Source organism: Arachis ipaensis, chromosome B10 (assembly GCF_059453495.1).
Source record: "Arachis ipaensis isolate K30076 ecotype BB chromosome B10, ASM5945349v1, whole genome shotgun sequence".
Classification (NCBI taxonomy): Eukaryota; Viridiplantae; Streptophyta; class Magnoliopsida; order Fabales; family Fabaceae; genus Arachis; species Arachis ipaensis.
The window spans coordinates 83,421,941-83,445,446 of record NC_142435.1 but is presented as its reverse complement, the minus strand read 5'-3'; the positions used below and the strand labels follow the sequence as shown (position 1 = coordinate 83,445,446).

The following is a 23,506-nucleotide window of genomic DNA, read 5'->3' as shown; positions in this document are numbered from 1 at the left end:
GCTTGGTTTAGCCGCTTAGACCAGGATTTTATTCCTTTAGGCCCTCCTATCCACTGATGCTCAAAGCCTTGGGATCCTTTTTATTTGCCCTTGCCTTTTGGTTTAAGAGCTTTTGGCTTTTTTTGCTTGCTTTTTTCTCTTTTTTTTTTCTGCAAGCTTTGTTCTTTGCTGCTTTTTCTTGCTTCAAGAATCATTTTTATGATTTTTCAGATTATCAATAACATGTCTCATGTTCATCATTCTTTCAAGAGCCAACATATTTAACAGTCTTAAACAACAAATTCAAAAGACATATGCACTGTTCAAGCATTCATTCAGAAGACAGAAAGCATTGCCATCACATGTTACTAATTAGAATTTTTCTTATTAAAATCTCGAAATTTTATTGCCTCTTATTCAAAAGATCTACTACTTTATTCATGTTTGCTGATGATGAGAAAAATAAACTATAGCTTAATTGGAGATAAAATCAAAATAGATACTAATTACTACTATATGACTCCTAAGGTAAACTTCTATAAGGACACTGTCACAGAGTTAAGGCAGGAATTGGAAATTAACAACCTTTATTTTGGGGGAACGGGGGTTCCTCTGATCCTTGGGGTGCTTGGTCCTACAAGAGAAGACTTTTGGCGGTTCAATTCCCTTAAGTCACGCCCTTGCTCCTCTTGTTCTTTAAACATATAGGTCAGCATTTGACTGTGTTCCTTCTGTTCTTTTATTATTTGCTCCATAGCTTCCCGTATCTTGGTAACAGACGTCTCAAGATACTCCCAGTATTCAGATTGAGGGATCTCTGGGAGGAATTCCTGTGCTCTCTTCTTGATGGGATCATCCTGTGCTTGTTGTTTTTCCATTGATGCTTTGGTGATTGGCTTCTCAACTGAGATATACTCAGTTATTCCCATCCTTACTCCAGCGTCCTTGCAGAGCAGAGAAATCACGCTTGGATAAGCCAACCTGGCCTCTTTAGAATTTTTGTTAGCAATTTTGTAGAGTTCAGCTGAAATCAGCTGATGAACCTCCACTTCCTTTCCCATCATGATGCAATGGATCATCACTTCTCTTTTAATTGTGACTTCAGAATGGTTGCTAGTAGGCAACAGAGAATGCCCAATGAAATCTAGCCATCCTCTGTCGACTGGTTTGAGATCCTCTCTCTTGAGTTGATTTGGGACACCCTTTGTGTTGGTGGTCCACCTGGCTCCAGGGATACATATGTCCTCTAGAATCTTATCCAGGCCCTTGTCTGTTCTCATCATCCTCCTGTTGAAGGAGTCTGGATCATCCTTCAGCTGAGGTAGCTTTAAGATCTCCCTAATCCTGTCAGGGTGGGTATGAACAATCTTTCCTCTGACCACGGTCCGATAGTCATAGAGAGCAGTCCCAGATAGTTTCTGCTTGTCAGTTTGCCACATATTAGCATAGAACTCCTGGACCATGTTCCTTCCCACTTTCGTTTCAGGATTAGCTAGGACTTCCCAGCTCCTGATTCGAATTTGCTCCTGGATCTCCGGGTATTCATCTTCATTCAGATCGAATCTAACTTCCGGGATCACTGATCTTAGACCCATTATTTTGTTATAATGGTCCGAATGTTCTTTAGATAAGCACTTCCCTTGATTCCAAAGTGGTTTTGGAACGCTCTCTTTCTTGCCTCTTGGAGTGGGTTGTTTTCCTTTGGGGGCCATGATCTTAGTGATTGCGGATAAACACACCAAACTTAGAGGTTTGCTTGTCCTCAAGCAAAAGAAGAGAAAGGAGAGGGATAGAAGGAGAGCTAGGGGCAATTGTTGATGGGAGAGGAGGGAGGCCGAACTCAAATTTATAAGGGGGGAGGGTGGGTTTTCGAAAAAAGAGATAAAGATATGATAAAAAGATTTATTTGGAAAAGATAAGATAGAAGATATGATAAGAGAAGATATAGTTTAAAATTGAGAGGATATGAAAGATTTTTGAGAAAGATAGATTTAATTTTTGAAAAAGATAGAGTGGAGGTTTTGAAAAAGATATTGATGAGTTGAAAAAGATAGATTTGTAAAAAAAAAAAAATTTTGAAAAGAGTTGGATTGAATTTGCAAAGATGCCTGGTGCTTATGGATTAAAATACATTCGATATTTTCAGTGGTAGGGTTTTTAGAAATTATGGAATTTAGAAATCAGGGTTCATGACATGTTTATGTAAGAAATCATGAATTGAGGTATGAAAATCAAGATTTAGAATGAAAAATTTTGAACAAAAATGAGTTTTGTCTCCTCCCTGCCATCCTGGCGTTTGAACGCCCAAGCACTGCCTGTTTTGGGCGTTCAGGGCCCAATTGCTGCTCTCCTGGGCGTTCAACGCCCAGTTGCTGCCATTACTGGCGTTCAACGCCCAGTGCGTGCCCATTTCTGGCATTGAACGCCCAGATTGCTACCATTACTGGCGTTCAACGCCTAGTGAATGCCCATTTTGGGCGTCGAACGCCCAAAATACACTTTTACTGACGTTTTCTTGCCAATGAGCTCTTTTTCTCTGTTTTGTGTGCCGAGGTCTTCTGTAAATAATTCCTCACCTTAGTGTCAGTGAACTTTATATAAACAAATAAAAATAAAAATAAAAGTAGGGCAAAATGCTTAGAGGATTGTTGCCCCATGGCTGGGTTGCCTCCCAGCAAGTGCTTCTTTATTGTCTTTAGCTGGACCTTGCTGAGCTTTTAATCTAGCTTCAGCCTTGAGCATTCTTGCTCAATGTTGCCTTCAAGATAATGCTTGATTCTCTGTCCATTGACAATGAACTTCTTATCAGAATCAATTTCTTGAAGCTCCACATAACCATATGGTGATACACTTGTAATCACGTATGGTCCCCTCCACCCGGATTTCAGTTTCCCGGGGAATAGCCTGAGTCTAGAGTTGAACAACAGAACCTTCTGTCCTGGTTCAAAGATTTTAGATGACAGCTTTCTGTCATGCCACTTTTTTTATTTTTCTTTATAAAGCTTGGCATTCTCGAAAGCTATGAATCTGAATTCCTCTAGCTCATTTAGCTGGAGCAATCGTTTTTCTCCTGCTAGTTTGGCATCAAAGTTTAGGAATCTGGTTGCCCAGTAGGCCTTATGTTCCAGTTCCACGGGCAGGTGACATGCCTTACCATACACGAGTTGGTGTGGAGAGGTCCCTATAGGGGTCTTGAATGCTGTCCTGTAAGCCCACAGAGCATTATCCAAGCTCTGTGCCCAATCCTTTCTACGGGTATTTACTGTCCGTTCCAGGATTATCTTTAATTCTCTATTAGAGACTTCAGCTTGCCCATTGGTTCGTCATGTATTGATGCCAGGGCATTTTGGCCAGTTTCACTGACCTTTTCTTTACTGTTTTAGGATAGTTTCATGCATTTTCTTAAGAAATAAGCAAGTTTTGGGTAGAATTTCACTTACATCTTGATTCAAGCAAACATTGTGCACTTTACATGATTTCTTGAGAATTATGCAAGAATTGAATGACAAATTGGATGATGCATGTTTCATGATTTGGATTAGAACTTTGATGCACTCTATTGCTTGATTTCAGGACAAAGGAAGCAAGGAAGAACCACGTTAGCAGCCACGATAGTCTAACTAACATAACCACTAACGTGGAATGGGAGCTAGCTTGCAACGTTAATGAGAAAAGTAATCGCCAATAATGTCCTCAAAGCCATCATAGCACACGTTAAGAGTCACGTTAACTAAGTTAACGTGAACTCTAATGTGGAAGAAGAAAATGAAGCCAACGTTAGTGACACTCACCTTTGTCACTAACGTTGGACCAAGCTCATATTGGCCACGTTAAGAGCGACGTTAACTCAGTTAACATGGACTCTAACGTGGGGAAGAAAAAGAATGGCCAACGTTAGTTCCCACGTTAACTTAGTTAACGTGGAAGCTAACGTGGAGGGAGCAAGAATCGCCAACGTTAGTGACACTCACCTTTGTCACTAACGTTGGAATGAGCCACTATAAGCAACGTTAACTCCGACGTTAACTTAGTTAACGTGGAAGCTAACGTGGATTGAAGAATGATGAGCCAACGTTAGTGACACTCACCTTTGTCACTAACGTTGGAGATGGCTATCACCACCACGTTAGAAGCCACGTTAACCTAGTTAACATGAACTCTAACATGGGAAGTAGGGGCGTTTTGAAACATTAGTGACAAAGATAAGTGTCACTAACATTTTTGAAGATTTGGCAAGCCTACTTTAAAGGTCACGTTAGCCACACTAACGTGAACTCTAACGTAAGGGGAAGGGAGGATTCTCAACGTTATTGGAAAAGGTAAGTCCCAATAATGTGTGCGAAAGACCAAGAGGCAATGTTAGTGGTCACATTGGTGCCACTAACCTTGAAGTTAACGTGGATCATCCTTGGGTTAGGAACGTTAGTGAAAAAGGCGACTGCCACTAACGTTCTCGAACACACACTTTCACTTAACGTTAACGCCACTAACGTCCTAATCTAAAAGTCCCTGCCCACTTCATACTTTCTCTCTTTCTCTCTGCAAGTAAAGCTAAGCCCACTGAAGAAGATAGCTGCTTCAAACTCAAGATCCAAGGCCCATATCCAAGATTTGAAGAACCAACTAGAAGATCAGAAGAGTAGTATATATAGGGGTAGTTTTGAATTAGAAAAAGGGGTTGGAAATTGGAGAACTACTCTCTGTATTTTACTTTCTCTGCAGCTTTTAGTTTAATTCTCAAAATGTACTCTCTATCTATGCTTTTCTTTCCCAGAGCTATGAACAACTAAACCCTTTTCATTGGGTTAGGGAGCTCTGTTGTAATTTGATGGATCAATATTAGTTTTCATTATTCTTCTTCTATCTTTTCTCTTGATTTTACTAGAAAGCTTTCAATCTTCATTCAATTGGGTAGTTATCTTGGAAAAGAAGCTATTCATACTTGGATCTCTTCGGAACTTTGGAAGAGGAATGAAGAGATCATGCTAGAAATACTTTCTCATGTTGGACTAAATTGGGGTTTAAATGGATATAGTGACATATAATCCTACCAACACTTTGATTTGGAAATACATGTGATATAATCAGTGACCATACTTCATCTCTTCTCATGAGCAATTGACCAAGGAATTGGCTATTGATCAAGATTTGAGAGATTGAATTACCAAGAAATTGGAATTCGATCACTTAAGATTTCCAAGGAGATCAATGAATGCATTGATTGAGGAAGAGATGAAAATGAACTTGATCCGGAGAATGCAACATATCCTAAGCCCAATGAATTCCCCGTTTCTGATCTTACCCATTCTCTTTACTTTCTGCTATTTACTTTCATGCTAAACTCCCCTTCCCCATTTAAGATTTTGCAATTTACTTTCCGCTATTTACATTCAGTCTTTATTTCTAGCATTTACGTTTCTGCTATTTACTTTCCCACCATTTAATTTTCTGCAAATCACAAATCCAATTCTACTTAGTTCAACTAGAACATTCCTCTAATTAAAGTTGCTTGACCAATCAATCCCTGTGGGATTCGACCTCACTCTATTGTGAGTTTTTACTTGATGACAATTCGATATACTTGCCGAAGGAAAATTGTTGAGAGACAAGTTTCCGTGCATCATGTATCCTCAGTATTAGCTCTCCTCTCTCCACAACTATGAGTGCTCTGGCTGTAGCTAGGAATGGTCTTCCCAATATGATTGGGTGAAGGTGACTTTCTTCCATTTCTAGTATGACAAAGTCTGTGTGAAAGAAGTAGTTCCCAACCTTCACTAGCACATTTTCAACCACTCTAATTGCTTGATTTTGAGTTTTGTCCGCCAGCCTGATGACTACGTCTATGGACATCAACTCATTGATTTGCAGCCTCTTCATAAGGGATAAAGGCATTAAGTTGATGCTTGCTCCCAGATCACAGAGTCCTTTGTCAAACATTATTTCTCCTATGGCACATGGGATGTGAAAACTCCCTGGATCCTTCCTTTTTGTAGGTAGCTCTGGTTGAATGAGAGCACTGCACTCCTTGTTCATCACTATGGTTTGCCCTCCCTTGAGTGAGCTTTTCCTGGTCAGCAGCTCCTTCATATACTTGATGTATGAGGGCATTTGTTGGAGAGCCTTGATAAATGGTATGTTCACATGGAGGGATGCAAATATGTCAAGAAACCTTGAGTATATTCTCTTCTCTACACCACCATTTAGTAATTGGGGAAAGGGTGCATAGAGCCTCAGCAACTCTTTCTACGTAATTGTGGTTTCCTAAGGATTCTCTTCCTGCTTTCCTGCTGATGAATCTTCAGATTATTCTGATGCTTTGTTCAGCTCTTCCTCAGTCTCCTTATCACTTATAGTAACCATCTTGCAATCTTCCCATCTGACTTTCTTTGCTTCACCTCTTGGATTTTTCTCTGTGTCACTTGGGAAGCTATCAGTAGGTTTGGGAATCTTCTCAGATAGGTATCCCACTTGAAATTCCAGCTTCTTGATGGTGTCTCCCTGATTCTTGATATTGGCTCGCACCTCCTCTTTAAACACCTTGTTATCTTGAATCTCCTTGCATATGCCTTCAAGTAAAATCTCAATCCTTGATAGTCTTTCTTCTGATGATGGAGAGTTGAGATTAGAAGGATGAGAAGGGCCATTTTGACATTGGTATGGATGTTGAGGTATGTTGTTAGGTGGGTGCTGATATGATCTCTGTGTGGAATGTTGGTGAGTTGTATTGTTGATGGGGTTGTGGCATCTTTGATCTTGGCCTTGATCCTGTTGATTTCTCCACCCAAAGTTTGGGTGGTTCCTCCAACTAGGATTATATGTTTTGGAGTATGGGTCATGGTGCTGCCTAGGTGAATTCCCAATGTAGTTGGCTTGTTCCTGATCACCCTTTGCTTCTTCATTCACTCCTTCTTGGGTTGCTGCTGAAGTAGTGCTTGCTGCTACTTGATTCCTCTCCATCTTCTTGGTGAGGTCAGCTAATTGCTTGGTAATCATCTTGTTTTGAGCTAGCAGTGCATCCACATTGTTCAGCTCCATCACTCCTCTAGTGTTGCCTCTTTCAGAAGTATAGAAGTAGTCATTCTCTGCTACAGTCTCAATGACATCTATGGCTTCTTCAATGGTCTTCTTCTTGTTCAGAGATCCCCCGGATGAGTGGTCTACTGCCTTCTTTGATTCATACGAAAGGCTTTCATAGAAAATGTGCAACTGCACCCATTCATTGAACATATCTGGCGGGCATCTTCTTGTCAAGTCTTTAAACCTCTCCCATGCTTCATATAGAGTCTCACCATCCTGCTGCCTGAATGTTTGTACCTCAGCTCTCAACCTGTTGATTCGTTGAGGAGGATAGAATCTTGCCAAGAACTTATTCACCATATCTTCCCAGGTTGCTAAACTCTCCTTTGGAAAGGATTCTAGCCATTTAGATGCTTTGTCCTTGAGTGAGAAGGGAAACAGAAGTAGTCTATAAGTGTCAGGATGAACACCATTAGACTTCACAGTATCGCATATCCTCAGGAAGGTGGTTAGATGTTGATTGGGGTCTTCTTAGACACTTCCTCCGAATGAACAATTGTTCTAAACACGGGTGATGAGCTGTGGCTTTAGTTCAAAGTTGTTGGCATGTATGGTTGGCCTTTGGATACTACTCCCACAGTTTCCTGGGTTTGGGTTGATGTAAGAACCTAGAACTCTTCTCTCTTGCCCAGCCTTATGCGCTGGACCTTCTCTGCAATGGTTGTGAGCCTCTTCTTCATGATGGTTTTCCATATTCTCATCTATGTCTGGTTCAAAGTACTCTTCCTCTTCCTCAGCACCAACTACTCTCTTTCCTCTTGCTTCCCTCCTTAATCTAAGGAAGGTCCTCTCAGGTTCAGAATCAAAAGAAGTTGAAGCCCCGCTTCTTCTACCTGTCATACAACCAACAAGGCACAAGTAAGAGAGATAGATGCAGACAATAATTTCTACAGAAATGCTGTTAGTGTGAGTGATGCAATATATCAAACAATTAGTGGGTTAGTGAATGAATTGTAAACAACTAAGAAAATGGGTAGGGGAATGGGAAGAAAATAACTGAACAGAAAGTAAATTACTCAAATGAACTTAAATCAGACAAAATAAAAATAAATGCTCAATCTAGTTATCCACCAATTTAATCATTGTTGATACAAAATCAATCCCTGGCAACGAAACCATAAACTTGATGCACGGAAACTTGTCTCTCAACAAATTTCCTTCAGCAAGTATACCGAATTGTCGTCAAGTAATAACTCACAATAGAGTGAGGTCGAATCCCACAGGGATTGATTGGTCAAGCAACTTTAATTGGAAGAATGTTCTAGTTGAGCTAAGTAGAAATTGGGTTGAGAATTGCAGGAAATTAAATAGCAAAAAAGTAAATTGCAGAAAATAAATGACGGAAGGTAAATTGCAGAATCTTAAATGGGGAAGGGGAGTTTAGCATGAAAGTAAATAGCAGAAAGTAAAGAGAATGGGTAAGATCAGAAATGGGGAGTTCATTGGGCTTAGGAGATGTTGCATTCTCCGGATCAAGTTCATTTTCATCTCTTCCTCAATCAATGCATTCATTGATCTCCTTGGCAATCTTAAGTGATTGAATTCCAATTCCTTGGTAATTCAATCTCTCAAATCAGATCAATAGCCAGTTTCTTGGTCTAATTGCTCATGAGAAGATATGAAGTGTGGTCACTGATTATACCACATGAATTTCCAAATCAAAGTATTGGGAGAATTATATGTCACCATATCCGCCCAAACCCCAATTTGGTCCAACATGAGAAAGTAATTCTAGCATGATCTCTCCATTCCTCTTGCAAGGTTCAGAAGAGATCCAAGTATGAATAGCTTCTTTTCCAAGATAACTACTCAATTGGATGAAGATTGAAAGCTTTCTAGTAAAATCAAGAGAAAAGAGAGAAGAAAGATAATGAAAACTATTATTGATCCATCAAATTACAACAGAGCTCCCTAACTCAATGAAAGGGGTTTAGTTGTTCATAGCTCTAGGAAATGAAAGCAGAGATGGAGAGTACATTCTGAAAGTTAAACTAGAAGTGCAGAGAAAGTAAAATACAGAGAGTAATTCTAATAATGCCAAAAAGCTCCCTTCTAGTTCAAAGCTCTCCCTATTTATACTATTCTTCTGATCTTCTAGTTGGCTCTTCAAATTTTGGATATGGGCCTTTGGATTTTGAGTTGAAGCAGTTATCTTCTTTAGTGGGCTTAGCTTTACTTGCAGAGAGAAAGTGTGAAGTAGGCAGGGATTCTAGCTTAGGACGTTAGTGGCGTTAACGTTAAGTGAAAGTGTGGGTTCGAGAACGTTAGTGATAATCACCTTTTTTACTAACGTTCCTAACCCAAGGATGCTCCTGATGGGAGGAACTTTTGCGTGGTCTAGAAATTTGCGGATAAATCCTCGTTGCAAGTATAGTTTCTAAACCTTCAAAAGTCCTTTCATACAAACGTTTTGGGTGTCACAAGTAACAAACCCCTTTAGAAATTGTTAACCGAGTATTCAAACCTCGGGTCGTCTTCTCAAGGAACTACGAGGAAGTATGTTCTTATTATTGGCTATAAGGGTTGTAATCGGGGTTTAGAAGATCAGAAGCAAGTAATTTAAATGACAAGTAAAGTAAATGGCAATTAAAATAAATAAATACTGTAAAGCAGACTTTTGGCAAGGTAAGAGAAGTTGGAGGTCCAACGTAGTTATCTCTCTCAACTATAATGAAAGTTGAATCTAAACTCCACTTGGTCAACCTTTACTAGGGCAAAGGAAAGTCAGGGAACTAATTAAATTGACCTTTGAATCCTATTTATTTCTTAAGAAAAGGTTGGGATTACTTAAGTTCAGCTCAATTAGCAAGATAACGATTATTAATTATGTTGAGTTTAATAACTGTCGAGTTACTAAATTCTTAACCAGGACCAAAAGGGAAAAAAGTAAAATTGCTGAAATAATAAGAATGTCCTTAGATGGGAAGCAATGGTAACTTATATCAAGAGAACAATCATAAACTGAAAATACCTCAATTATCATTAATTCAAATAATAGTCTGTAACATGGAAGAATTCATAGATCCAATTATAAAGGTAAATAGCCAACTCAGATACTAAAATAAATAAATAAAGTTAAAGGGAAGTTTAAAACAAAGAAATATAAAACCTGGATTGAGAGTCACTCTTAAAACAAGAAGAAATCCTAAATCCTAAGAGAGAGAGAGAGAGAGAAGATCTCCCTCTCAACTAAATCTAAATCATTGAAAAATAAAATATGCGAGCTCCCTTTGAATGGGTGCATTCCCACACTTTATAACCTCTGGTCTATGCTGTCTGTACTTGGATCTGGGCCAAAAAGGGCTTCAGAAATCGCTATGAGCATTTTCTGCAATTTCTGGTGCGTGACCTCTGTCACGCGTCCGCGTGGGTCACGCGGTCGCGTCATTTGGGGCTTTTCCTTGCCATGCGGTCGCGTTAGTCATGCGACCGCGTCATGTGCGTTCTGCTTAAGGCGCGCGGTCGCGTCAGTCATGCGGCCGCGTCGCTGCTGATTCGTGCTTAGCACGCGATCGCATCGTCCATGCGATCGCGTGAATACCAGTTTCCTTCGAAGCTCGATTTTGCCTTCTCCTTCCATTTTTGTATGTTTCCTTTTTCATCCTTTAAGTCATTCTGCTTTAGAAAACCTGAAACTACTCAACACACTAATCACGGCATCGAATGGAAAGAAAGGTAATTAAAATAATTAATTTTTAAAGCTTAGGAAACATGTTTTTCACAATATGACATAATAAGGAAGGGAAAGTAAAACCATGCAGTTAATGTGAATAAGTAGGTGAAGGATTGTATAAATCACTCAAATTAAGCACAAAAGAACTCATGAAATATGGGTTTATCAACCTCCCCACACTTAAACACTAGCATGTCCTCATGCTAAATCCAAGATAAATAATTAAGGTTAAAGTGATGGAATGTCATGCAATGCAACCTAGTTTAAATGCAACTACCTAAATGAATGATGCATCATGCAACTCTAAATTATTCACTCATATATAAAGCTTACATGTAATTAAGTTGATTCACATTCTCTAGGAGTCATGTATATATGTATAGCCAATCCCTTAAATAATAAATCATTTTAGCAAATGATATGGGAAAGAAAACATTGTACAAAATTGCAAAACAATTAGTAAATTTAAGCATAGATATATGTTGATGAGTTATTGAACCCTCACTGGATTTTGTGTTTACTCTCTAGTCACTCAGTATTTGTTGGGTTTATTCACTCTATTTTTCTTTTTATTCTTACTTTCTATAACTTTATTCTTCATCTAACCAATCAACAATTATAGAATATAGTCACACCAAAAAGTCATGAGGTCTTTAATTGAGGTTGTAATGGGGTCAAGGTAAGGGTAAGGATTTATGTATAGGGTCAAGTGAGCTAATAAGTGAATCCTTAATTAGACTAAGATCTCACCTAACATACATATTTAGTAAAACAAAATCTCTTTACCTATTTTCCCATATTATCCCACTTATTGTTACATGCTCATGTTTCACTTTTTTATTTTTTTATTCCATGTGCATTGCTTTTATTTTGCATTGGGGAATTTCTTTTGTATCCCCCTTTTATTTTAAATGCTAAAAAATAATTTTTTTTTCAAGGCACATGGCAATTAAATCACTTTGATTTTCTCATGAGCATGCTTCCCAAATTTTATTTTATTCCTTTTAACTTTTCTACCTTTTGTTTCTATCATCCATGTTCCCAAAAGGTTTCCCACATTTAACTCTATTCATAATTTTCTATCTTAAGCTAACCAAGGATTCACTTGGGATTTTCTTTTGTTTTTCTGCTTAAGGCTAGTAATTTGGCTAAAATAGAATAAAGGGGTTTTAAAAGGCTCAAGGGGGCTAACAAGGGTGATGTAAAAAGGTAGGCTAATTTGGGGCAAGTGAGCTGAAATCAAATGATGGCCTCAATCATTCTCTTGGCATGTATCTACATTCTATATTCTATAATTGGACATATAGATTAAAGAAAAGTAAAGAACATCAGAATAAAAAGAAATGAAACACACAGAAATGAAATTATGGTTTGAATGCAACCATACAATTAAGCTCAAGACTCACAGGCTGTGTGTTCTCTAACTCAAGCATCATATATCATTTATATGTTGTATGCAGGTTTAGTTAAAAATTCCCATTATTCTCATAAAAAATTTATTTAGGGTAGCTTTTAAAGTTTTAATGTTCCTCCTTGATGAAATGTTATTAGCTTAATTACATCATGTAATGCTATATATAAGGTTTGTGGATTTAAATCTGATATGTTTAATTTCCTAGCTTACTTCCTTTTTATATTTTTCTATTTAAACTATACTATCTTATGCTAAAAAGGGTAAACTATACTAATTAGTCCACTAATAAATCAGAATTGCAAACTAAACTAAATAACTAAAATATACTAAATGGCTAAAATATGAACTAAAGATGCAAAATGCAGAAATAGAGTAAAAATACATAAAAGTAATGTATAAGTACTCAGAAAATAACAGTAAAAAGAAAAATACAGAAAAATATCCAAAATAAAAGAAAGAAAAAAAAGATGTAGTGGTTCACCAAAATAAACGCCAGAGATGGCAACCTCCCCACACTTAAAAGGAAGCATCGTCCCCGATGCTCAATCAAGCCGGGTGTGAAGGAGTGTCATCACTGGTAGGGATGGTAGCTGGAGTTTAAGTGGTGGTGGGCTGAGGGTCTGGCTGCTGTGGAGTCGGTGCTGACTGGATCGGGATCTCAAGATCCGCAGCCTCAATCTGATGTGGGATCGCTGCCTATGGTGCAGCTGGTGCTGCCTCTCCCTGGGGATGGGTCTCTGCCTCGGGGGCATCCGCCTCCTCCTCAGATGCCTCGGATGGTGTGTCAGGCTCGGAGGGGATGTCACCGGATCGTATCATCAGCTTTAGGTGCTCATAGCGCCGCTTGTTACGACGCTCCATCTGGTCAAGTCATCGAAACAAGCGGTGCACCAGATGATAGACGGGCTCTATGGCAGGTGGAGGTGCAGTGGTGGTAGCAGGGGTAGGTGGTGTAGCAGTGGAGGAAGAGGGTCCAGCAGACGGTGGGGCTAACTCATCAGTAGCAGTGAATGGTGGTGGTCTGTGGCCCAGGGCTAAGAAGTTTCGGCTGTGCGAAATGATCTTCCTGCAATCCGCCGCTGGTGGTCTCTCATCGGCAGCCTCCCATGGCACGTCAGCTCGACGGCCAAGCTGTGTAACTAGATATGGAAAAGGTAGGGTGCCTCGGACGTGGACCCTGGCCATATAGTGCCGAATGAAATGTGGCAGATAAAGGTCCTTACCCTCCAGCACACACCAAAGGAGGGTGATCATAGCAGCCGGGATCTCCATCTCGTGAGTACTCGGCATCACATAATTACTCAAGATCTGATGCCATAACCGAGCCTCATCATTTAAGTACGCTCTCTTGATCCCTCTAGGCATGGTAGTATCCTGACCCCTCTCCCAAGGAACTGTCGGGTCGAGAGCTATCCGTGCCTTCACGGCATCCCAATCAAACTGCATCTGACGCATGTCCTCCTCAGCCTTTGAATAACTATCAGGCTGATCGGACTTGGCTGGGAGCCGGAGAATGTCCTCTAAAGCCTCTTCAGTGACCAGAATTTGTTTTCCTCTCAGGTTCACTGCATCTAGGGTGGTGAGGTAGTAGTTGCAGTAGAATTCCCAGACCCAAGATGCGTTGACCTCTGTCAATATTCTCTCCAGAAAGAACCAGCCCCTTTGTTTGATTTGCTCAGTAGTGTACTGCTGGAGTGCTTCTGAAATCTTCAGAGTTTGCTCCAGGTATAGATTCCTGGAGTTTGCAAAAGCCGGGTACTTCAGCTTACAGTACCGGTTCGCAAATTTTATTGGATCATTTGCAGGGAGCAGCTGGTCAGCTTTCTCCTGCTGTGTGAAGTTCTTCTCCCGCCATAAAGAATCGTGCATTAGAGCAATGATGGACTGGGAGGAATCTCATCTCTTGCGCTTGCCAGTAGCCTTGCCTTTACCTTTCCTCTGTGAGGCAGACATCCTGAAAAACAGAAAACCAGGATATGAATAAAAATAGTAAAGCAAATAGGCAATTAAACAAAGGAAGCTCAAAGCGGCAAAGGAGAAGTAAAATAAGGAAAATGAGTATATGAAATATGATTGAATTTATGTTAAATGGAAAAATAATCAATATGCCATGGTTAGAAAGTTAGAGGAAAGTGAAAATAGCAGAAAAGAGATCAAAAGGGTTAGTATGGTTAGAATTTGAAAAAGAAATTAGTAAATTACAATTAGTGAGTTAGTGCGGGTTAAAGTAAGTGGCATAGAAAAATTCCATATAACAAGGATTCACAGGTAAGAATAGAAGTACTCATAATCGAACAAGGAAAATAGGGTGATGCTGATTCGAATAGAAATAAAGAAAGCAAAAATTGGAATCAGTGAATCACAAATGCAGTTTATGAACCAGGAAACCAAAGAGGATAAGAAAGTCTGCCATAGCATTCATGAAATGGTTTGGGTAAAGCAGAGTAAAACAGAGTTCAGAAATGCCAAACCAAAACATGAATGAAAATAATTTTCAAAAAAATTTGGGCAGCATTCCGGCTAAAATTGGATTGTCCCGGAAAATAAACAGCAATCATAGCATTTCATATGAATTAAAAACTTGCTGCAGTTACCAGTAATGAATAGAAACAGGAAAATTTTGAGTAACAAGCAGCAATTGCAAGAAATCACAGCATATGAACGAGGTCACAGGAACAGCAGAATTACAGTAAAGATAAAACAGAAACAGGAATAGTGCAAGTAAACAAACCTAGATCCACTAACCACAGCCTAAGCTACCTAACAACCTAAAAATTCCACTACAACATGCATATCTATCTATCCTAATTATGAACACAAACGGAAAAAAAATTACAGAAAAACGACGAACGGATAAAAAGAGGTTGCATTTTGCGGAACCTGGTAGGCGGGAGGGGTGGAACGGGGAAGAAGGTGGCTGCGGCGGCGTCCGGCGCGGTGGCGGGGCACGGCGTCACGGTGGCGGCTGAGGGGGGCAGTGGCGGAGAGGGTTTAGGGTTAATGATAGAAGAAGGGGGTTTACGGGTGGGTGGCGGAGAGGGGGGCGCGGTTGGAAGGCCGTCGGTGGTGGGCGGTGGTCGCGGAGGGCAGTGGTGGAGAGGAGAGGATAGAGGAAGAAGGGAGAAGAAGAGAGGGGAGGGGGTTGCGGCGGCGGTGTCTTGGACGGCGGCGGTGTCTGGGTGGTGGCGCAGTGGCGGCTGGGTGGTGCTGGGTGGTGGCTGGAGGAAGAAGAAGCAGAGAGGGAGAAGAGGGTTGGGGGTGGAAGGCTGCGCGACTGATAGGGTTCGCGTGGCTGGGGGGGTTATACTTACGAATCCACGCGGCCGCGTGGGACACGCGGTCGCGTGGTTGGGGTGAAAATAGGAGTGACGCGATCGCGTGGGGCGCGCGATCGCATGAGAGGGGGGAAAGAAGGGTGACGCGATCGCGTGGGTCGCACGATCGCGTCGCTGGAATTCGTGCTAAACGCATGACTGCAGCGCCATTTTAGCGCAACTCTCTGTCTCATTTTGGGGTGATGTGCAATCCATGCGACGCGATCGCGTCGCTCATGCGGTCGCGTGGGATTGGTATTGTGCCAGTGACGCGATCGCATGGGGCATGCGATCGCGTGGGCCAATTTGTGCAAAACACACAAGGGCCGCACGATTCGAGCCTAAGTTTCTGTTCGTTAGATCCTTACGCCGATATATATATCACGTGGCCGCGTGGGTCACGCAGTCGCGCGGGTGGTGTTTTTCGCAGTATGACGCGATCGCATGGGGCATGCGATCGCGTCGTGCACCCTTTCTTTTTTTTTTTTTAACATGCATGAAAAATGCAGAATGCAATGATTAACATGAATGCTATGCATGATTCCAGGTTTAATAAATTAAAATGAAAAAGGAAAAATGAAAGCAATTAACAAAAAAATAGATTGAAAAAGAAGCGACCATACCATGGTGGGTTGTCTCCCACCTAGCACTTTTAGTTAAAGTCCTTAAGTTGGACATTGGAGGAGTATCCTGTTATGGTGGTTTATGTTTAAATTCGTCTAAAAATCTCCACCAGTGCTTGGAATGCTAATAGCCTCCGGGGTCCCAAACTAGGCATGTGAAGCTTCTGAGCATCTTCAAACAGATTGTTAGGCTCCCGAGGTGACAAATGTCAGAATAAACTCCAGGATTCCAAGCCTTGCTTTTAAATCCGCCTCCGTCTTGATCTACATGTTTCCATTCGGGCGGGTTAAAAAGTAGAATCTCACTTTGGTGACCAAACGTTTTCCGTGATCCATGTAATTGAGCATGATACCAATCCGTGTACTTCGAGGTGAAGCGTGGAACCTTATTGAACCTTGTACACCAGCTCTGAGTACGAGCCATTTCCCTCTTACTCTTAAAGCCGCAGAGAGCTCTAAGCTGGCCATCTGTTTCAAGCGAACCGTATTCAAGTGAATAAGTAAAGTTATAAGTTAAGGATTGTACCCACTTTAAGCTTGTATTAGGTGGTAATGGCCTTGGGATAGGTGTTTTTGGTCGTTCTGCTAGTTCCATTTCCTTGTACTCTTCTGTGAATTCCTCCACTTCTTTGCAAAGATCTTCAATTTTATCTGCGTCCTGGTCAAAGTCTTCTATGTCTTCCTCATCACTTGAGTCATAGATTGGAGGTTGAGAGAAATCTACCTCTGCATCATCTTCATATTCACTTGGGGAAGATTCTTCGATCTTAGAGAATTCACTTGCGGATGCAAGTTCATCACCAAGAGAGCTAGACTAGTAACTATCATCATCAAGGGAAATTGCTTCTTGGATTATTCCGTCTGATTCTTCATAAACGACTTGTCTTGGAGATTGTACAGTATCCTCCTTAGCATCAACTGTAGCATCTTCGACGGAGTTTTCCTCAATTCTGGATTCCCATGGAAGTTCAGCATCTCCTAGGTCTTCAACCAACTCTTCTTCTTGAACAAAGATAGCTTATTCTAATTGTTCTAGTATAAATTCATTTTCTGTCTTGTCCACTTGAGTTTCTGGTATCTCCTTCGTGCTACGCTCTTCATTGGGCTGTCCACATGGAGCTGTGGCTGATCCTTGTGTATTTGAGTGCCTAGAAGCCCATTGAATTATCACTTGCTCCAGTTGTTGAATGGTTGTTTGAAATTTTCTTACTGTTTCCTTTAGGCGATCCTCTGCTTCTCGGGTTGCTGGACTTTGACACGATACAAAGGAAAGTGGTGGTGATTGGAAGTTATTGGATTGGTATTGGGGTAAGGAAGGATCATATGGTGGTGAATGGTGAAGAGAAGCTTGTGAGTGTAGTGGTTCGAGGTTATGTTGAAAGGTTGGTTTATATGCATGGGGTGGGGCTTGTTGGTAGTTACAAGGTTGTCCACCATATCTTTCAGCCGGGTATGCACTGTAGAATGGTCTTTGTCCAGGATATCTCGGAGGGTGTTGCTGCCAAAAGGGTTGATTAGATCCTCTTAGTCCCATCCATCCTTGATTGGTCTGACCTTGATGCACATTCCTGCTGTAACCTCTATTTCCTTTAACAATATTAGAACCAAACTCAAAGCGAGAGGGGTGAGAGTTCATAGTAGCAAATAAAGATAAAAAGGAAAAACAAAAATAAATAAGCATACAAAAGAAAAATATTTACAATAACCAATAATAAGGCACACGTTAGCAGTTCCCTGGCAACGGCACCATTTTTGATGAGAGGAACTTTTGCTTGGTCTAGAAATTTGCGGATAAATCCTCGTTGCAAGTATAGTTTCTAAACCTTCAAAAGTCCTTTCATACAAACGTTTTGGGTGTCACAAGTAACAAACCCCTTTAGAAATTGTTAACCGAGTATTCAAACCTCGGGTCGTCTTCTCAAGGAACTGCAAGGAAGTATGTTCTTATTATTGGCTATAAGGGTTGTAATCGGGGTTTAGAAGATGAGAAGCAAGTAATTTAAATGACAAGTAAAGTAAATGGCAATTAAAATAAATAAATACTGTAAAGCAGACTTTTGGCAAGGTAAGAGAAGTTGGAGGTCCAACGTAGTTATCTCTCTCAACTATAATGAAAGTTGAATCTAAACTCCACTTGGTCAACCTTTAATAGGGCAAAGGAAAGTCAGGGGACTAATTAAATTGACCTTTGAATCCTATTTATTTCTTTAGAAAAGGTTGGGATTACTTAAGCTCAGCTCAATTAGCAAGATAACGATTATTAATTATGTTGAGTTTAATAACTGTTGAGTTACTAAATTCTTAACCAGGACCAAAAGGGGAAAAAGTAAAATTGCTGAAATAATAAGAATGTCCTTAGATGGGAAGCAATGGTAACTTAAATCAAGAGAACAATCATAAACTAAAAATACCTCAATTATCATTAATTAAAATAACAGTCTGTAACATGGAAGAATTCATAGATCCAATTATAAAGGTAAATAGCCAACTCAGATACTGAAATAAATAAATAAAGTGAAAGGGAAGTTTAAAACAAAGAAATATAAAACCTAGATTGAGAGTCACTCTTAAAACAAGAAGAAATCCTAAATCCTAAGAGAGAGAGAGAGAGAAGATCTCCCTCTCAACTAAATCTAAATCATTGAAAAATAAAATATGCGAGCTCCCTTTAAATGGGTGCATTCCCACACTTTATAACCTCTGGTCTATGCTGTCTGTACTTGGATCTGGGCCAAAAGGGCTTCAGAAATCGCTATGAGCATTTTCTACAATTTCTGGTACGTGGCCTCTGTCACGCGTCCGCGTGGGTCACGCGGTCGCGTCATTTGGGGCTTTTCCTTGCCACGCGGTCGCGTCAGTCATGCGACCGCGTCATGTGCGTTCTGCTTAAGGCGTGCGGTCGCGTCAGTCATGCGGCCGCGTCTCTGCTGATTCGTGCTTGGCACGCGATCGCGTCGTCCATGCGATCGCATGAATACCAGTTTCCTTCAAAGCTCCGTTTTGCCTTCTTCCATTTTTGTATGGTTCCTTTTTAATCCTTTAAGTCATTCTGCCTTAGAAAACCTGAAACTACTCAACACACTAATCACGGCATCGAATGGAAATAAAGGTAATTAAAATAATTAATTTTTAAAGCTTAGGAAACATGTTTTTCACAATATGACATAATAAAGAAGGGAAAGTAAAACCATGCAGTTAATGTGAATAAGTAGGTGAAGGATTGAATAAATCACTCAAATTAAGCACAAAAGAACTCATGAAATATGGGTTTATCAGCTCCACGTTAACTTCAACGTTAGTGGCATCAACGTGACCACTAACGTTGCCTCTTGGTCCTTCGCACACGTTATTGGGACTTACTTTTTTCAATAACATTAAGAATCCTCCTTTCTCCCTACGTTAGAGTTCACGTTAGTGTGGCTAACGTGACCTTTAACGTAGGCTTGCCACATCTTCAAGAACGTTAGTGACACTTACCTTTGTCACTAACGTTCCAAAATGCCCCTACTTCTCACGTTAGAGTTCACGTTAACTAGGTTAACGTGGCTTCTAACGTGGTATGGCTAGCCATCTCCAACGTTAGTGACAAAGGTGAGTGTCACTAACATTGGCTCATCATCCCTTTTACTCAGTTAGCTTCCACGTTTATGTAGTTAACGTGGGAGTTAATGTGGCTCATAGTGACTCATCCCAACGTTAGTGACAAAGGTGAGTGTCACTAATGTTGGCGATTCTTTGCTCCCTCCACGTTAGAGTCCACGTTAACTGAGTTAACATGGCTCTTAACGTGGCCAATATGAGCTTGGTCCAACGTTAGTGACAAAGTTGAGTGTCACTAACATTGGCTTCATTTTCTTCTTCCACGTTAACTACCACGTTAATGTAGTTAACGTGGCAATTAACGTGGGCTATGATGGCTTCGAGGACGTTATTGGCGATTACTTTTCTCATTAACATTGCAAGCTAGCTCCCCTTCCACGTTAGAGGTCACGTTAGTTAGACTAACGTGGCTGCTAACGTGGTTCTTCCTTGCTTCCTTTGTCCTGAAATCAAGCAATAAAGTGCATCAAAGTTCTAGTCCAACATGGAAGGTCATGAATGAGTTGGATATTGGAGAGGAAGCTTGCAAAAATGGAAGGAACACAAGAAATTGAGGAGATGACCAGCGAGAAGTGATGCAGTCGCATGGATGACGCGACCGCGCGAAGAAGAGGAAATCGCAGTGACGCGGCCGCATGCATGACGCGACCGCGTGACATGCGCGATCTGCATGATCTGCAGAATCGCTGGGGGCGATTTTGGGCCCTATTTTGACCGGGTTTTCGGTGCAAAAAAGCAGACTAGAGCCAGAGAACATGCAGAAACCAACAACAACATTCATTTCGCATAGTTTTAGTTTTTAGATCTAGTTTTCCTCTCCTCTAGGTTTTCTCTCTACACATTCATAGTTTTTAGGATTTATTATGTTCATTGTTTTTGCATTGGGATATTGCGAAGAGTTATTGCCTCATCAAGACTTCGACACTCTAGTTCGTTTTCTTTACTTGTTTCTTACTCTTCCATGTTCCTTAATTTACTTAATTTTACTGTTGGATTAACTTAGCATTTATTAATACAAGAATCACTTTTATTTTTGATTAATCTTTTGATCATTATTTATGATGTCTTTCTTTAATTCCTTTTCTTATGTTATGAATTTTACATTTACAATGAGCGAGTAGTCCCCTAACTTGATGGGGAGTTGATTGAAAGAAACCCTTGAAGTTTGGATGCTCAAGAGAGAGATTGTAGGTGGGTTTATTGTTGGATTGCTCTCTAGTCACTAACACCAATCCTCCCCAGAGCGGATTGGAACTTGTGGATAGAAATAAAATTCCAACTTGTTTAACTTTCCCTTACTTAGTGAGGGACAACTAAACAGAATAATCCCCAATTATCAATTAATCTTGAGAGTACTGCAAATTAACTACGTTTTTAACAACGAATCAGGCTCATATGATAAATAATAGATAATAATTTGGAAGACAAATTGGTAGCGCTCAGTTTCTGGTATGATCTAGACATATTGAAAATTGGGTCGTTACAATTTGGTATCAGAGCAGTTCGTTCCCAATAGAGCCTGGGGAGTGGACTGACTATCCTTCATTGCATACTCTGCTTGTGTGTCCCATGCTGTTAGGGTATCTTCAAGATACATTTGGCATGAATGTCTATGAGTGCTCATTTTGGGAATATTGATTATTTGGTGCGGATAAGACCTCAATGACTGTGAATTGGCATGGTTTAATCGAGTTCCAAACGACAAATTCGTGAGAGGCACAACTATTCTTATAGCTGTTATGATCTCCATGGCCATGGCTATGTGATATTTAGATGCTGTAAGGAATGAACTGATATCTTCGTCAGGATGGCTTGAAGGAAATAGACTGCTTGAAGATGGATTATTGCATGCGGCTGAAATTTTGAGGGCAAAATTTTCTTTTAGGACGGTAGAATGTAACAACCCTGATTTTCGAGTATGCGAGATCTTTTCCGAAGGCACGGTTTTCGCCAGAAGATCAGTAAAGGGAACACCTCTTCTATATCAACAAGTATCTCAATCCTCATTGTCATTATGTCATCCTTAAGCTATAACCTTTTCCGAGGCAAGCTCGATAACGCGGTCACGAAGAACCTAGTTTTTGAACCGTATCGGTTGGCAGTTTTGATTCTGATTTTTGCAAATAGTCTCTGTTTGACGAACCGGACTCGATTCATGAGAGGAGAGAGATAATAGTATAATATTATCATTATATTAGTATTAGAACATGCTTGAATGATATTATAAGGTTACCTGGTCTGTTTTTGTTAAAAACAGAAAATCGGTTTAACCGAGTTTACGGTTTACTGGTGCAGCTTAGCACCAGCACTCTCTGATGAATTTAGCAATTCTAAGGCCTCATTTTACATGTTTTATTCTCATAATAAATATGTTACTAGTGTCATTTATGCTAGTAGCTCAAAAAATAATTTTTAGAGATGTTTTTACAAGTGTTCCGATACATCTAGTTTTAGTAGTTGTACACCAGAGATATTTTAATATTATTTTAATCCACCTCCAAGCCAACCAATCACAACTCACCTTACACCCCCAAGACACTCCAAGGCTGGTCATTTACTCCCTTTGGCCGAAATTGAAAGGAGAGAAAAGAGAGAAAACTTCATGAACACTTAATCTTCAAAGCTTGATTTCTTCTGAACCAAAACTCAAATCAAAACTCCGATTTCACCAAAATGATCCTCTCTTCTTCCTCTACATAACCATGTAACTTATCAAGGCTGTAAATAAGGTGAGATGGCTGTTCCTTTCCCCTTTCAATTCGGTTTTCAAGGAAAACCATGCAAAACATGTGTTTTCTTGATGTTCTTCCTTAGGAATCATGCTTAACTTGACTTGAGGGCCAAGAAACATGAATTTCCAGCAAGTCTAAGGTGAGATATCTCTTCCTAACATACTGAGTGAGATTTTTTCAGTTGAGAGTTTTTGGATTTAAAGTTGTTTTTGATGTGATTTAGGAGGAAAAAGTTCTTAAGGACCACCTGAAAGTTTAACCGAATTAGGAGCAGCAAAACCAGGTAGGGTTTGGTAAAATTAATGTTGATTGATTGTGTTTGAATTGTGTGATTATGATATGGTTTGGTTATGCTTGAAATTGATTGTTTATATGAGTGATTCTTGTTGAAATTTTTGTGAAAATTTGATGAAATTTGATGATATTCAACTTTGAATTTGTGTTCTTCATGGCTGCTGGAAAAAGGAACCCTAGACCTTAAATTAGGGTTCAATTTGTGTTAAAATCATGTATAAAAGATGGGGTTTTAGTGGCTGCAAATTTATTATGAATTATGGTAAAAATCGGTTGTTGAAAAGACTGAAAAACGGGTAAAAATAGAGAAAGAATCTGAAGAATATACGAAGAACACGAAGAACACTTTGAGTGTGGTGAAGAACATTGAAGAACACCTTTTAGATCTTAGAAAGGGCAAGGAAGTAAAATTTTTGGTGTTTAAGGGGTTATATGGTAATTTCTGAAAGTTAGGGTGGTAAAAGTAGAAATATTAAAAGTTACGGGTGGTAAAAAGTGAATTTTAAAGGTTAAAGGTAAAGTTAAGGTAATTTTCGAAAATATATTAATAAAATAATAAATAATAATAAAATATTAAATAATAATATTTAATTAAAAAAATATTTTAATAAAAATAATAAAATAATACGAAAAAGGCAGTTTTCTGTAAAAGCTTTAGAAAGATAACTTTAAGTGCAGAATCTCATAATTACCTTCATAAAACACTTAGGGAGTGGTAATAACATGATAGTGAGGCAAAGATAAAGAAAAGATAAAAAGTTAAAGAAAAGATAAAAACCAAAGAAAATTCTGTAAAGTTT

General features: G+C 39.8%; 1 non-coding gene across 1 annotated transcript; it reads left to right on the top strand.

Annotated features, from left to right (window-relative positions):
- Positions 1–7,201: 7,201 nt before the first annotated feature.
- Positions 7,202–7,308, top strand: LOC148580651 (small nucleolar RNA R71). The gene has a single exon (XR_015895534.1). It is a non-coding gene; the product is annotated as a small nucleolar RNA R71 (small nucleolar RNA).
- Positions 7,309–23,506: the final 16,198 nt, after the last annotated feature.